Genomic DNA, 14,791 nt, shown 5'->3' on the forward strand with positions numbered 1-14,791 from the left:
TTGCCCAGACTGGCCTCAAATTCTTGGGCTCAAGTGATCCTCCCACCTCAGCTCAAAGTGCTGGGATTACAGGTGTGAGCCACCACACCTTTCTGGGAGCTCCCTTCCTTTTCCCCTTCCTCATCCTCTTCCCATCCAATATCCCAGCTCACTCACCTCCTCAGCCATCCATCACCAACACACCCTACCCAGAAGTAGGACTATTATTGTCCTTAAAAGCAAGCATAGAGTGCTCAAGAATATCTATAATAATGACATAGTGTGCCTTAGTCTTTCCATTTTGTTACTGGTAAAAGCAGCAGCCAGGCGCGGTGGCTCACACATGTAATCCCAGCACTTTGGGAGGCCGAGGTGGGCAGATCATGAGGTCAGGAGATCGAGACCACCCTGGCCAACATGATGAAACCCCATCTCTACTAAAAATACAAAGATTAGCTGGGCATGGTGGCTCACACCTGTAGTCCCAGCTACTTTGGAGGCTGAGGGAGGAGAATCGCTTGAACCCGGGAGGCGGAGGTTACAGTGAGCTGAGATCGTGCCGTTGCACTCCAGCCTGGGCAACAGAGCGAGACTCCATCTCAAAAAAAAAAAGCAGCAGCAGCAGCAAAGATGTTCTGGGCATCTTAAAATTTTGGGATCATTATGGGGGAGGTGGTGCAGGTGGTGTGTGATAGGAATGCTTTTATGTTGGTTCTCAAAATGTAAGGAGTGTTTAGGCAGGTAGAAAATGTGGCAAAGGAGTGTTCAGGCCAAAGCCTGTGATAAAGCACACAAACGACGTGGGAGATGACAAGAAATGAGACTGAAAGGGCTGTGCATGCCAAGCTAAAGGTGTGGACTGATCCTGAGGGCAGTCAGAAGCCACTGAAGAATTTGGGGCCAGCAAGTACCTTCCAGCAACACAGAGATAAGTGTTAAAATAGCTGATGTTGGCCAGGCACAGTGGCTCACGCCTGTAATCCCAGTGCTTTGGGAGGCCAAGGTGGGAGGATCGCTTGAGTCCAGGAGTTCAAGACCACTTAGAGAGACCCCAACTCTACAAAAAAGTGAACAAAATTAGCCAGTCATGGTGGCATGCAACTGTGGTTCCAGCTACTCCAGAGGCTGAGGAGGGGGAATGGCTTGAGCCCAGGCAGTTGAGGCTCAAGTGGGCCACGATCATGCCACTGCACTCCAGCCTGGGCTCCAACCTGTTTCAAGAAAACAATCAAACAAACAAAAACGCTGATGCTCATTGAGCATCTGCTTCGTAATGAAAAAGATGATTTTGTTTAGTCCCTCCAACACTCTTCCAGGGTTGTTAGTATTATTTCCATTGCGTTGTAAAGGAAACTGGGGTATGAGATTGTTTTCTCAAGGTCACTGCTAGGAATTGGTCCTGGATCCTCTTCCTGTCATCATCTTGTTGGTCTGAGAGAGGGTAGGGGTCAGGGAAGGGCTCTGAGACGATGAGGAGACAGGACTGATAACCAGACGCCATGCCCGTCTGGCTGAGGGGGAGGATGGCAGCGCTCTCGAGGGTGAAGCACACGTTTCTGACTCGGGCGCCTGGGAGAAGCAGGCAAAGGCGCCGAGATGTGAGCCACAGGTCCCAGGTCCGAGGCAGGACCTGAGAAGCGTGGGAGCAGCACCGAGCAGCCCCCGCCTGCCTGCCCTGTGGTACCCTGGCGCGAGTACAGCCGGGCGGCGCCGCTGCTGAGAGCAGCGCCCTCTAGCGGAGGTCGGGCCTTGGCCCGGGTCGGATGAGGTCACCAGCCGGAGGCATGCCGGGAAGGGAGCAGCCGCGGCGGTCTCCACCCGCTGGGGGAGGTCTGGGCGCAGCTGCGGCCTGGTCTGTCGGGTCTCTGTCCAAACTGCGAGCCTGTGCACGCGCGAGTCTAGGCCCTCTCACCGAGAGTTCTGCGGTACCTTCCTCTGCCTCCCGCGGCCACGGTGGTCTCAGACCCCTCAGATTCCACATTGGATCCCTTCCTCCCTTTTGGCTCTTCGACACCCTCGTGCTCCCCGCCTCATGCCTCACATCTCCGGGCCAGTATTTCACCGGGTCCCCTCCACATCCCACTCGCTTCTCTCTGTCCCAACTGCCTGTTTCTTCATTCATGCCAATATCTACTCCAGGCTGGAAGGCCACACCAGCCACCACCAGTCCGGCTCTTCAACCCATTTTTTGCCCTGCAGCTGGAGGACGGAAAATTTGTTTGTTTGTTTTGAGACGGAGTCTCGCTCTGTCGCCCAGGCTGGGGTGCAGTGGCGCGATCTCGGCTCACTGCAACATCCGCCTCCTGGGTTCAAGCGATTCTGAGGAAGGATATTTGTAAAGATAATGTTGTTCCTAAGATTGATGATCTTCAGCAGCCTTCCTTTCGTATAAAGATCAAACTTCTGCATCTGACCCACCAGACTTTGAGGCCTGGACCCTGCACCCTCCAGCCCATCTTTCACAAAGCCTCCTTCAGGGTGGATCCACAGTCACCTGCATCAACATCACTGGTCGAACTTGTTTAATACACATATTCTGGGTCTCTGTGCCAGACCCATCAAATCAGAATCCCTGGGAGTGGCACGCATTTTCACAAGGTTTCCTTAGTTGAGACCCGCTTCTTGCAGCTCCTCAAAAATTACAGGGTTACTGTAATCCCAGCACTTTGGGAGGCAGAGGCGGGTGAATCACTTGAGGTCAGGAGTTCGAGACCAGCCTGGCCAACATGGTGAAACCCCGTCTGTACTAAAAATACAAAAAAATTAGCTGGGCGTGGTGGCGGGCGCCTGTAATCCCAGCTACTTTGGAGGCTGAGGCAGCAGAATCACTTGAACCCAGGAGCTGGAGGTTGCAGTGAGCTGAGATTGTGCCACTGCACTGCAGCCTGGGCGACAGAGTGAGTGAGACTCTCTCAAAAACAAACAAACAGACAAAAACAAAAACAAAAAAACCAAAAATCCCCAAAAGCCAAAAACAGGGTTCTCCTCCCTCCTAGCCGGTACACAGCACAGGAGGTGCAGTTTCCCCTTACTTAGACACTACACCTCCTCTGCTTCCTTCACATTGAGGTTATAGGTCATCCCTCTCCCGCTCTCCTGAAGCCCCAGGCTTACTCCTAAAACAGTGCTTAAGTGGAGTTTTGCCTGTCTGCTTCTTTGTCCCCCAATCAGAATGTAAACTCCTTATGGCAAGGGTTGTGTCTGTCTTGTTCACAGAGCAATGTGCCTGGCGTAGAGAAGGGGATCAATAAATATGTGTTAAGTATTGAATTAATGAATATCTGGGCATATTCCAAGCTTGAGACAATTATAGGACCTGGCATCTGGTGAGAGAGAAGAGGAACTAGAATAAGCCAGCCCTGGGGGTGGAGAAGAGGAACTGACTGGGGAGTATCAGGCCCTTCCAGTCCCCCTCTAGCTGTCACCCACAGGGGTCTAGTTTAAGGATGTATCTCCTTCCAAGGATGCCAAGGAGAACCTGTGTGCATATATCAGCTTTCTTCTCTGTGGTCTCTGTGGACATCTTGACCCATCTCTACCCCTCTACTGGGGGGTTGAGTCCTACCTGTACCATCCAGAGCAGCTGGCAGATGGCATCTTTCTTTTATTTTTCTTTCTTTTTTTTTTTTTTTTTTTGAGATGGAGTTTCACTCTTGTTGCCCAGACTGGAGTACAATGGCACGATCTCAGCTCACTGCAACCTCTGCCTCCCAGGTTCAAGCGATTCTCCTGCCTCAGCCACCCAAGTAGCTGGGATTACAGGTGTGCACCACCATGCCCGGGTAATTTTTTTTTATTTTTAGTACAGGCAAGGTTTCGTCATGTTGGCCAGGCTGGTCTCGAACTCCTGACTTCAGGTGATCCACCTGCCTCAGCCTCCCAAAGTGCTGGGATTACAGGCATGAGCCATTGCGCCCAGCTTCAGATGGCCTCTTTGTACTCCAGCAGTACCTTGTCTCTCTGATTTTTGACCCATCAGAGAAATCCCAAGCCCAGTCTAGATAAATAAGCCATTACAGCCTCAAGAAAGCTGGGTTCAGACAGCAGGGCCAGTCCCTGCCGAGCTCATGGGAAACCAGCCAGCTAATGCTGCCTGGAGCCAACATAGACCACCCTGTACCCTGTGTTCTGGTCCTTCTCTGGATACAGAGTCAAGGAACTCTGACCCTGACCTCAAGTACATTCTCACCATTTAGCTGGGAGTTGTGGGAAGGATTTAAATTGAGCCTTAATTAGAAGAACCATGGTCATCGCAGCTGTGGTTCTTTTTATTATTTATTTATTTTTTGAGACAGAGTTTCGCTCTTGTTGCCTAGGCTGGAATACAATGGTGTGATCTCAGCTTACTGCAACCTCCACCTCCCAGGTTCAAGTGATTCTCCTGCCTCAGCCTCCCGAGTAGCTGGGATTACAGGCATGCGCCACCATGCTTGGCTAATTTTGTATTTTTAGTAGAGACGGGGTTTCTCCATGTTGGTCAGGCTGGTCTTGAACTCCCAATCTCAGGTGATCCGCCTGCCTCAGCCTCCTAAAGTGCTGGGATTAAAGGCATGAGCCACAGCGCTTGGCTGGTTCTTTCTTTTCTTTTTTTTTTTTTTTGAGACAGTCTTGCTCTGTTGCCCAGACTGAAGTACAATGGCATGATCTCGGCTCACTGCAACCTCTGCCTCCTGGGTTCAAGGAATTCTCCTGACTCAGCCTTTTGAGTAGCTGGGATTACAAGCATGTGCCACCACACCAGACCAATTTTTTTGTATTTTCAGTAGAGACAGGGTTTCACCATATCAGCCAGGCTGGTCTTGAACTCCTGACCTCAAGTGATCCACCCACCTCGGCCTCCCAAAGTGCTGGAATTACAGGTGGGAGCCACCACGCCTGGCATTTTTTTTTTTTTTTTTTTTTTTTGAGATGGATTCTCACTCTGTTGCCCAGGCTGGAGTACAGTGGCGTGATCTTGGCTCACTGCAACCTCTGCCTCCTGGGTTCAAGCTATTCTCCTGTCTCAGCCTCCTGAGTAGCTGGGATTACAGGCATGTGCCATTATGCCCAGCTGATTTTTTTTTGTATTTTAGTAGAAATGGGGTTTCACCACGTTGTCCAGGCTGGTCTTGAACTCCTGACCTCAGTTGATTTGTCCCTCTCATCCTCCCAAAGTGCTGGAATTATAGGTTTGAACCACAGTGCCTGGCTGCAGCTGTAGTTCTTACTGGATGCTTACCATGTGTCAAATACTATTCTACGCACTTGGCACATAGTCTCTTCCACACTTCAAACAATCCCTCTGCAGATTAGGAAACTGAGACCCAGAGAGGTTAAGCCAGCCCATACACTTGAAGGGATGGGTGTAAAGCAGAGTAGTTGAGAGGAGGGAGCCTGGGTGAGTTGGGAGGGATGCACACTTGGTGCAGCCGACAGAGGCTCGCCTCTTTGGCTGGAAGGAAAGGTGCATGCTGGGCAGTCAGCAGTGATGTTGACGCTCCCTGCCTGCCAGGCTGGGGTGCTGGTGCTTGCTCCTCCAGGCTCCACACCAACTGTTTTCTTCTGTGTTTCTATCTTAGGTGGCCAGTGCTATGGCTTAATGAATTAGAGCTGGGAGTCCTGGCTCTGGAACCTTAGGCAGGTTCCTGCCCTCTCTTGGCCTCAGTGTCCTCTCACTGAAAGGAGTGTTGCTCAGGCACTTCCAACCCAGCCCACGGCTCTCTCTATTCATAGCTTCAGAGCACGATTAAGCTCAGATGCAGAAGCAGCTTTAATTAACATCAGCCTTTTCCCAAAATAGCCCCTCCCCTGCCTCACAGGTGCCCTAGAGCACAGGACAGGCACAGACGAGGGAGGTAAGAGAGAGCAGAGGCCCTTCTGTCTGCACATCCCTGAGTAGATGAATTTCTGGCCTCCTCCTACAGTCTTGGTTCGTTGCCCTGGTGGGTCTCCAGGCTAAAAGACAGTATCTATTCCTCCTTTTCCTCTTCCTAGTCTATTCATTTATTCATCCCTGAAAGGGGAGAGCCTTCTCTTTGCCAGGCATTGTTCTAGCGCCTGGGATACAGCCATGAACCAAATAGACAGCTGTCTCTGTCCTCGTCCAACTGGCCACCAGGTGTCACCAGTGCCAGTCACATGGCCTCTTGCAGGCCTGAGAAAATATGGGCTGGGATAGGGAAGTATGGATGAGTGAACCTGGCCAGCGGTGCTCAGCCAGCCTGATAAGTTCCAGTTGGGCATGGTGGCTCATGCCTTTAATCCCAGCACTCTGGGAGGCCAAGGCGGGCAGATCACTTGAGGCCAGGAGTTTGAGACCAGCCTGGCCAACATGGTGAAACCCTGTCTCTACTAAAAATATAAAAATTAGCCGGGCGTGGTGGCTCACGCCTGTAATCCCAGCACTTTGGGAGGCCGAGGCAGGCGGATCACAAGGTCAGGAGATCGAGACCATCCTGGCTAACATGGTGAAATCCCATCTCTACTGAAAATACAAAAAAATTAGCCGGGCGTGGTGGCGGGTGCCTGTAGTCCCAGCTACTCCGGAGGCTGAGGAAGGAGAATGGCGTGTCGACCTGGGAGGCAGAGCTTGCAGTGAGTGGAGACCGTGCCACTGCACTCCAGCCTGGCAAACAGAGCGAGACTCTGTTTAAAAAAAAAAAAAATTAGCCAGGCATGATGGCACATAGTGCATGTATGTAGTCCCAGCTACTCAGAAGGCTGAGGCATAATAATCACTTGAACCTGGTAGGTGGAGGTTGCAGTGAGCTGAGATCGGGCCACTGCACTCCAGCCTGGGCGACAGAGTGAGACTGTCTCAAAAAAGTGAAAAAAGCAAAAACAAACAAAAAAAGCAAGTTCCTCAAGTGGAAAAAAAATCTATCTCCTCAATCCTCCCTCGCCATAAAGATACATTCATGGCTTCCTCAACAGCCCAGCTGGCGTGGGACCTTGGGAATTCACAACCTCTGTCCAGTCTGGAATTCTTTCTGCAGCCTGTTCCTCATAGAGAGTCCACCAGCCTTCTTGTAAATCCCTTTGGTGACCACAGCTCACTACTTCGCAATGCAGTCCATGTTATTAGAAGGTTCTTCCTGATTTAGAACCAAAATTTGACATTCACTTTGACTTGTCCTACTTCTGCCATCTGTGTTCGTAAAGAGGAAGGCTCTTCTGCCAAACCTGGCCCTTCAGGCACTTTAAGAGATTGTTCCGGTGCCCTGAGTTTGTTCATTTATTTGTTTGTTCACTCATTCATGACTCTATACAGAGCATTTGCTGTGTGCCAGGCCTTGGGGCCATAGCAGATAATAAATAAGGTTGAGGCCTGTCCTCCTGTGGCTTATAGTCTGTGTAAGAAGCCAACAACCAAACCAACAGTAATAATAAGGCACGGTCACGGCCAAATAGGAAAGATGTGGGTGGACCTGGAACAGGAGGCAAGGCCCTCACCCACATGGGGACTGGGAAGACTTTCTGGGGCCATCTCCTGTGGTTAGGCAGAAGGTGAGCAACATCCATGAAGTTCAAAGTTTCAAAGAAAAACAGAGAGTTTTGCTGATGCTCCGAGCTTAGTCTGCTCACTGGAAAATGCAGCCTCATGGAAGAGGGGATGGGAAGAGCCACCTAAGCAGTGAGAGAGAGTACGGAGTGTCTGGAGGCAGATAAGCCCAGTCTTTCGGGAGCACACAAAGGAGGAAGGAACTATGAGGGAACAGGCCCAAGATGAAGGAAGAAGCACCTTTGGGCCCCTGAATGCCATCTCAATGACAGTGTTCAAGGCCCAGATCTAGCCTGATGTAGGTTACCTCTCTTGCAGGCACTGCATTTCCACTAACATGGCCCAAGAAAACATCTGCCATTGTTTTCTATTTTTTGAGATAGAGTCTCTCTCTATTGCCCAGGCTGGAGTGCAGTGGCACAATTTTGGCTCACTGAAACCTCTGCCTCCCTGGTTCAAGCGATTCTCCTGTCTCAGCCTCCCAAGTAGCTGGGATTATGGATGTGTGCCACCATGCCCGGCTAATTTTTGTATTTTTCGTAGAGATGGGGTTTCACCGTGTTGGTCAGGTTGGTCTTGAACTCCTAACCTCAAGTGACTCACCCGCCTCGGCCTCCCAAAGTGCTGAGATTACAGATGTGAGCCACCACATCCAGCCAGCATCAACCTTTTTTTTTTTTTTCAGATGGAATTTTGCTCTTGTTGCCAAGGCTAGAGTGCAATGGCACAATCTCGGCTCATCCCAACCTCTGCCTCCCAGGTTCAGGCGATTGTTCTGCCTCAGCCTCCCGAGTAGCTGGGACTACAGGCATGTATTACCATGCCCAGCTAATTTTGTGTTTTTAGTAGAGATGGGGTTTCTCCATGTTGGTCAGGCGGCTGGTCTTGAAGTCCCGACCTCAGGTGATCCACTTGCCTCAGCCTCCCAAAGTGCTGGGATTACAGGCATGAGCCACTGCGCCTGGCCCAGCATCAACTTTTTGATCATAACTCGAAGTATACCTGTGGCCCTTCAAAGCCCTCAAGGAGTCTTCACTCAAACTGCTGAAAGACCAAGATACCCCCATCTGGGGATCACACAGCTGTGTTAATGAACCTAAGACCGAGTTTTATTTCCATTTTTCTCTTATTTCCTTTTTTCTCTGTTTTGATTATACAAACAATACACGTCCATTTTAATTAAAAATTTAAAATATGTTTATTATCTTACAGTTTCTGAGATTCAGGAATTTGGGAGTGACTTACCTGGATAATTCTGGCTCAGGGGTTCTTATGAGATTGCCATCAGGATGTCAGCCAGGGATGCAATCATCTGGAGGCTTGACTAGGACTGAGGGTTCACTGCCAAGGTGGCCGGTTCATAGACCTGGCAAGATATTGCCTATTGTTGACAGCAGGCCTTGTAGCTCCACCACTTGGACTTCTTCATGGGGCTGCTTGAGTATCTTTATGGCGGGGCAGACGACTTTCACCAGAGCAAGTGATCCAAGAAAGAGATCGAAGAGGAAGCCACAGTGCTGTTTAGGACATAGTTAGTTCTATATTTGGGAGTGAAATTTGGCTTCCCTTTTTGAAGGGAGAAGTATCAGATAACTTGTGGACTTTTTTTTTTTTTTTTTTTTTTGTAGAGACAAAAATCTCACCATGTTGCCCAGGCTGGTCTCGAACTGCTGGGCTCAAATAATCCTGCCTCAGCTTTCCAAAGTGCTGGCATTACAGGGGTGAGCCACCTCACCAGGCCTATACACATCTTTTTTTTTTTTTTTTTTTTTTTCAGACAGAGTCTTGCTCTGTTATGCAGGCTGGAGTGCAGTGGGATGTTCCCAGGTTCAAGTGATTCTTCTGTCTCAGCCTCCCGAGTAGCTGGGGGGACTACAGGTGCCTGCCACCATGCCCAGGTAATTTTTTTTTTTTTTTTTTTGAGATGGAGTTTTGTTCTTGTTGCCCAGGCTGGAGTGCAATGGCATGATCTTGGCTCACTGCAACCTCCGCCTCCTGGGTTCAAGCAATTCTCCTGCCTCAGCCTCCAGAGTAGCTGGGATTACAGGTACACGCCACTACCCCTGGCTAATTTTTGTATTTTTAGTAGAGATGGCGTTTCTCCATGTTGGCCAGACTTGTCTCAAACTCCTGACCTCAGGTGATCTGCCTGCCTCTGCCTCCCAAAGTACTGGGATTACAGGCGTGAGCTACTGTGCCCAGCCGTAATTTTTGTATTTTTAGTAGTTATGGGGTTTCACTGTATTGGTCAGGCTGGTCTTGAATTCCTGACCTCAGGTGATCCAGCCGCCTCAGCCTCCCAAAGTGCTGGGATTATAGGTGTGAGCCACCGTGCCTGGCCTAGACACACCTGTAATCCCAGATACTCAGGAGGCTGAGGCAGGATAATCGCTTGAACCCGGGAGGCAGAGGTTGCAGTGAGCTGAGACCCTGCCACTGCACTCCAGCCTGAGCGACAGATTCTGTCTCAAAATAAATAAATAAATAAAACTAAAACTAAAAGTTTAAAGGTACAAAAGTGCAAAAGCATATGCAGTTAAAAGCAAGTCTTGGCCAGGCGCAGTGGCTCATGCCTATAATTCCAGTACTTTGGGAGGCTGAGGTGGGCAGATCACTTGAGGCTAGCAGTTCCAGACCAGCCTGGGCAACATGGTAAAACCCCTTCTCTACAAAAGATACAAAATTTAGCTGGGTGTAGTGGTTCACGTCTGTGGTCCCAGCTACTTAGAATGCTGAGGTAGAAGAAGTACCTGTGCCCAGGAATTCGAATTTGAGGTGACAGAGTGACCCTGTCTCAAAAAAAAGAAAAAGAAAAAAAGGCCAGGCATAGTGGCCCATTTCTGTAATCCCAGCACTTTGGGAGGCAGAGGTGGGCAGATCACATGAGGTCAGGAGTTCGAGACCAGCCTGAGCAGCATGGTGAAACCCCGTCTCTACCAAAAGCACAAAAATTAGCCTGGCGTGGTGGTGCCCATCTGTAATCCCAGCTATTTGGGAGGCTGAGGCAGGATAATTGCTTGAACCCAGGAGATAGAGGTTGCAGTGAGCTGACACAGTGCCCCTGCACTCCAGCCTGGGTGACAGAGATTCCGTCCAAAAAAAAAAAAAAAAAGATATCTATATTAGTGGAAAAGAATTGAGAATCCAGAATAAACTCTCACATTTACAGTCAGTTGATTTTTTTTTTTTTTTTTTTGAGCTGGAGTCTTGCTCTGTTGCCCAGGCTGGTGTGCAGCGATGCAATCTTGCCTCACTGCAGCCTCTGCCTCCCAGGTTCAAGTGATTCTCCTGCCTCAGTTTCCTGAGTAGCTGGGAATACAGACATGTGCCACCACATCAGGCTAATTTTTGTATTTTTAGTAGAGATGGGATTTCACCATGTTGGTCAGGCTGGTCTCGAACTCCTGACCTCAAGTGATCCGCCACCTCAGCTTCCCAAAGTGCTGGGATCACAGGCATAAGCCAATGTGCCCAGCCCTGTCAGTTGATTTTTATTTTCAACAAGGGTGTCAAAACAATTTAAGGTGAAAAAGAATAGTATTTCCAATAAATGGTGCTGGGACAACTGAATATGTACATGGAAAAGAATAAATGTGAATTACTATCTCACACCATATAAAAAAGAACTCAAAATGGATCAAATACCTAAATATAAGAGCTAGAACTATTTACACTCTTAGAAAAAGACATAGGCATAAGTATTTGTGACCTTGCTTAGGCAAGAGTTTCTTAGATATGGTACCAAAAGGAAAAGTAACAAAAGAAAAGGTAGGCCGGGCACAGTGGCTCATGCCTGTAATCCCAGCATTTGGGGAGGTAGAGGCAGGGGGATCACCTGATGTCGCGAGTTCAAGACCAGCCTGATTAACATGGAGAAACCCTGTCTCTACTAAAAATACAAAATTAGCCAGGCATGGTGGCACATGCCTGTAATCCCAGCTACTCGGGAGGCTGAGCCAGGAGAATACCCGGGAGGCGGAGCTTGCAGTGAGCTGAGATCGTGCCATTGCACTCCAGCCTGGGCAACAAGAGAGAAACTCCTTTTTTTTGAGTCTCGCTCTGTCGCCCAGGCTGGAGTGCAGTGGCGCGATCTCCGCTCACTGCAAGCTCCGCCTCCCGGGTTCACGCCATTCTCCTGCCTCAGCCTCCCGAGTAGCTGGGACTACAGGCGCCCACCACCTCGCCCGGCTAATTTTTTTGTATTTTTTTTTAGTAGAGACGGGGTTTCACCGTGTTAGCCAGGATGGTCTCGATCTCCTGACCTCGTGATCCACCCGTCTCGGACTCCCAAAGTGCTGGGATTACAGGCTTGAGCCACCGCGCCCAGCCGAGAGGGACAGCTACAATACTGGAGGCTGACTTCTGCTCTGGCATTGGGATATAGCTTCCCTTCTCCAGGAAGGGCCCAATATTTGAGGAACCAGCGTGAGCCATCAGGTGCTCAGGAGTTTGAATGATTTTTAGAGACCCAAATGTGGTGATGGTCTGGCGCAGAGCAGTTGTGTCAGCTTCAAAGAGCAGGACAGTTGAATCTTTAGGCTTAAGGGTCAAACTGCCCAGTCTCTTCAGTCATGCAGAGACTGAATTGGCTGGGTCTTTGTTTTGGGTACACTCCAGTTGATGAGTAAGACAATTGAACTGGCCCAATAAGCAGTAGAGCTGCTGAGCCTGCTGTTGAAGTGTCTCCTTTTTAAGCTAATAGATGAGGTCCACCTGTTCATATAGCCACACCTCACGACTTCTAAGACATTCCAGGCAACAGCTTATGCAACTGTGAATCCGAGCTTTGACCGCTCACAAGTTATCTTTAATTTGCTGTTCAGCCTGGAGAACTCCAATAGCAAGCTCCAAGTCCCTCCATGCATCACTACACCTCAAAACGGGTTCTTGATTACTGGAGCTGCCACTCTGGTCTTAGAAGGTATTCATTCTGCTCACTGCTCCAGGTCCGGGTGCCTCTCCAGATGATCCGAGGGGACCTTGGGTAGTCTGAGACACAGACCACACAAACCTAGGGCCCAAAGCAATTTTTTGTATTTTCAGTAGGGATGGGGTTTTGCCACATTGGCCGGGCTAGTCTCGAACTCCTGGCTTCAAGTGATCTGCTGGCCTTGGCCTCCCAAAGTGCTGGGATTACAGGCATGAGCCACTGCTCCCGGACTAAATTTTTTTTTGTTTGTTTGTAACCATTAGATTCATTTTTATATTTATTAAGCAATAAGGAAACAAACAGTAAGAGTTGGGGGAGATAACCTAAAATGGTTTTCTTTAGGAATAATTTTTTTAAAAAATCAAATAACTGTTATTATTTTAAGTTGCATGAGACTGAAGCTGCACCTGGAGAGGAATTTCATTTTCATGACCTGCAAAATTGATTAGGCAATGAGCTATTTTTCCCCCATCCCTGTGAACACATTTATAAACTTCAGTGGGGGCAAATTCCATCCAATACTTTGAAAACCATTTCTCATCTCATAATTTACCCAAATCATGTGCACGACTGCAAGAGGAAATAAACAGAAATCTTTAAGCATACATAAGCCACAATGTATTATTAATCCTGTACAGACAATCCAGCATTAAGACTAATTTGATCTTTTAAACATTTTATGGAAAACATTTGACATTTTCACTAGAAAAGCCCACAAGCTTTCATAACCCCAAAGGCATACAGCCTCAACAGGCAGGACTCCATCGGGGTCTTCTTGAACTGGGCACTCCTTCATGGGTAGAAAAGCAGTGAAGACATGTGCGTCTTTCTTCACTTCCTGTCTTCACTTCCTGCTTCTCTGCACACACATCACAATATCTGGCAGAAGGTGGTTTTTGCCTTCCTTAGAGACATTAAGCACCTTCACGTCATTTCTGTTTCTGATTTCTTCTACAAGGGCCAGTGGCTTTCCTTTAGGGACTAGGATTGTGCCAGCGATTATAGTCCCTGGGGTAGATAGCATCTCACAAACAGCTGGCATGAAAGTCTGACTAAACAGTTTCATTTTCCTGCTGTCATCAATGACGTACACTCTTTGCCCTGGGCCACTGCTGGAATCTGCATTCCTCAAGACGGGAGCACCAACTGCTCAAAATAAGTCAGGTTAACCACATAATGCCCAACTTAGCATCCACATTTTCCAGATGGAGGCTCTAACCCAACTCTGAATAAAGGCCCGTGGATGCCGGACAACATGATGACATCAAATCCTATTCTTCTCCTTCCCTGTCTGACTTCCTCTCTATAAAATGCACTGGGGTCGTGGTCAGGGTTGCAGTTGGGTTGGGGTTGCAATTCAGGTCAGGTCCGGGTTAGGGTCCTGATTCAGGCCCTGCTCACCCTGTACCATAGGCCCCCAGCAATTTATTTCATTTATTTATTTATTTATTCATGTATGTATGTTTGTATTTATTTATTTTGAGATGGAGTCTTACTCTGTCACCCAGGCTGGAGTGCAGTGGCATGACCTCGGCTCACTGCAACTTCCACCTCCCAGATTCAAGCGATTCTCCTGCCTCAGCCTCCTGGGTGGTTGGGATTACAGGCATGCATCACCACACCTGGCTAATTTTTAGTAGAGATAGGGTTTCGCCATGTTGGCCAGCCTGGTCTTGAACTCCTGACCTCAGGTGATCTGCCCACCTTGGCCTGCGAAAGTGCTGGGATTACAGGCGTGAACCACTGCACCCAGCCCCCAGTTTGTTTTTGTTTGTTTGTTTGTTTGTTTGTTTGTTTTTCTGAAATAGAGTCTTGCTCTGTCACCAGGTTGGAGTGCAGTGGCACCATCTCGGCTCACTGCAACCTCTGCCTCCTGGGTTCAAGCAATTCTTCTGCCTCAGTCTCTCAAGTAGCTGGGATTACAGGCACCCACCACCATGCCCAGCTAATTTTTGTATTTTTAGTAGAGACGGGGTTTCACCATGTTGGCCAGGATGGTCTCGATCTCCTGACTTCGTGATCCACCTGCGTTAGCCTCCCAAAGTTCTGGGATTATAGGCGAGAACCACCGAGCCTGGCCCAAAATTTTTTTAAATAAAAAAATAAGATATCACTTTATATACACTAGATGGCTAGAATTTAAAAGACAGAGAATAGCAAATATTCACTAGGATACAGAGAAACTGGAACCCTCACACATAACTAGTGGGAAAGCAAAATGGTGCAACCACTTGGAAAGCAGTCTGGCAGTTCTTCAAAAGTTCATTTATCTAGAGTTACCACAGGACCAAGCATCCCCTCTCCCAGGTACATACCCAAAAGAAATGAAAATGTATGTCCACACAAACACCTGGGCATCAATGATCATTGCAGCATTATTTATAATAGTCAAAAAGTGGAAA

At 48.7% G+C, this 14,791-nt stretch overlaps 2 pseudogenes; both read right to left on the reverse strand.

The window, feature by feature from the left end:
* Positions 1-1,306: 1,306 nt before the first annotated feature.
* On the reverse strand, positions 1,307-12,388 carry LOC105467249 (nuclear receptor coactivator 4 pseudogene; annotated as a pseudogene).
* An 810-nt stretch (positions 12,389-13,198) lies between these two features.
* LOC105467250 (cancer-related nucleoside-triphosphatase pseudogene) lies at positions 13,199-13,736 on the reverse strand (annotated as a pseudogene).
* Positions 13,737-14,791: the final 1,055 nt, after the last annotated feature.

Source organism: Macaca nemestrina, chromosome 6 (assembly GCF_043159975.1).
Source record: "Macaca nemestrina isolate mMacNem1 chromosome 6, mMacNem.hap1, whole genome shotgun sequence".
NCBI lineage: Eukaryota > Metazoa > Chordata > Mammalia > Primates > Cercopithecidae > Macaca > Macaca nemestrina.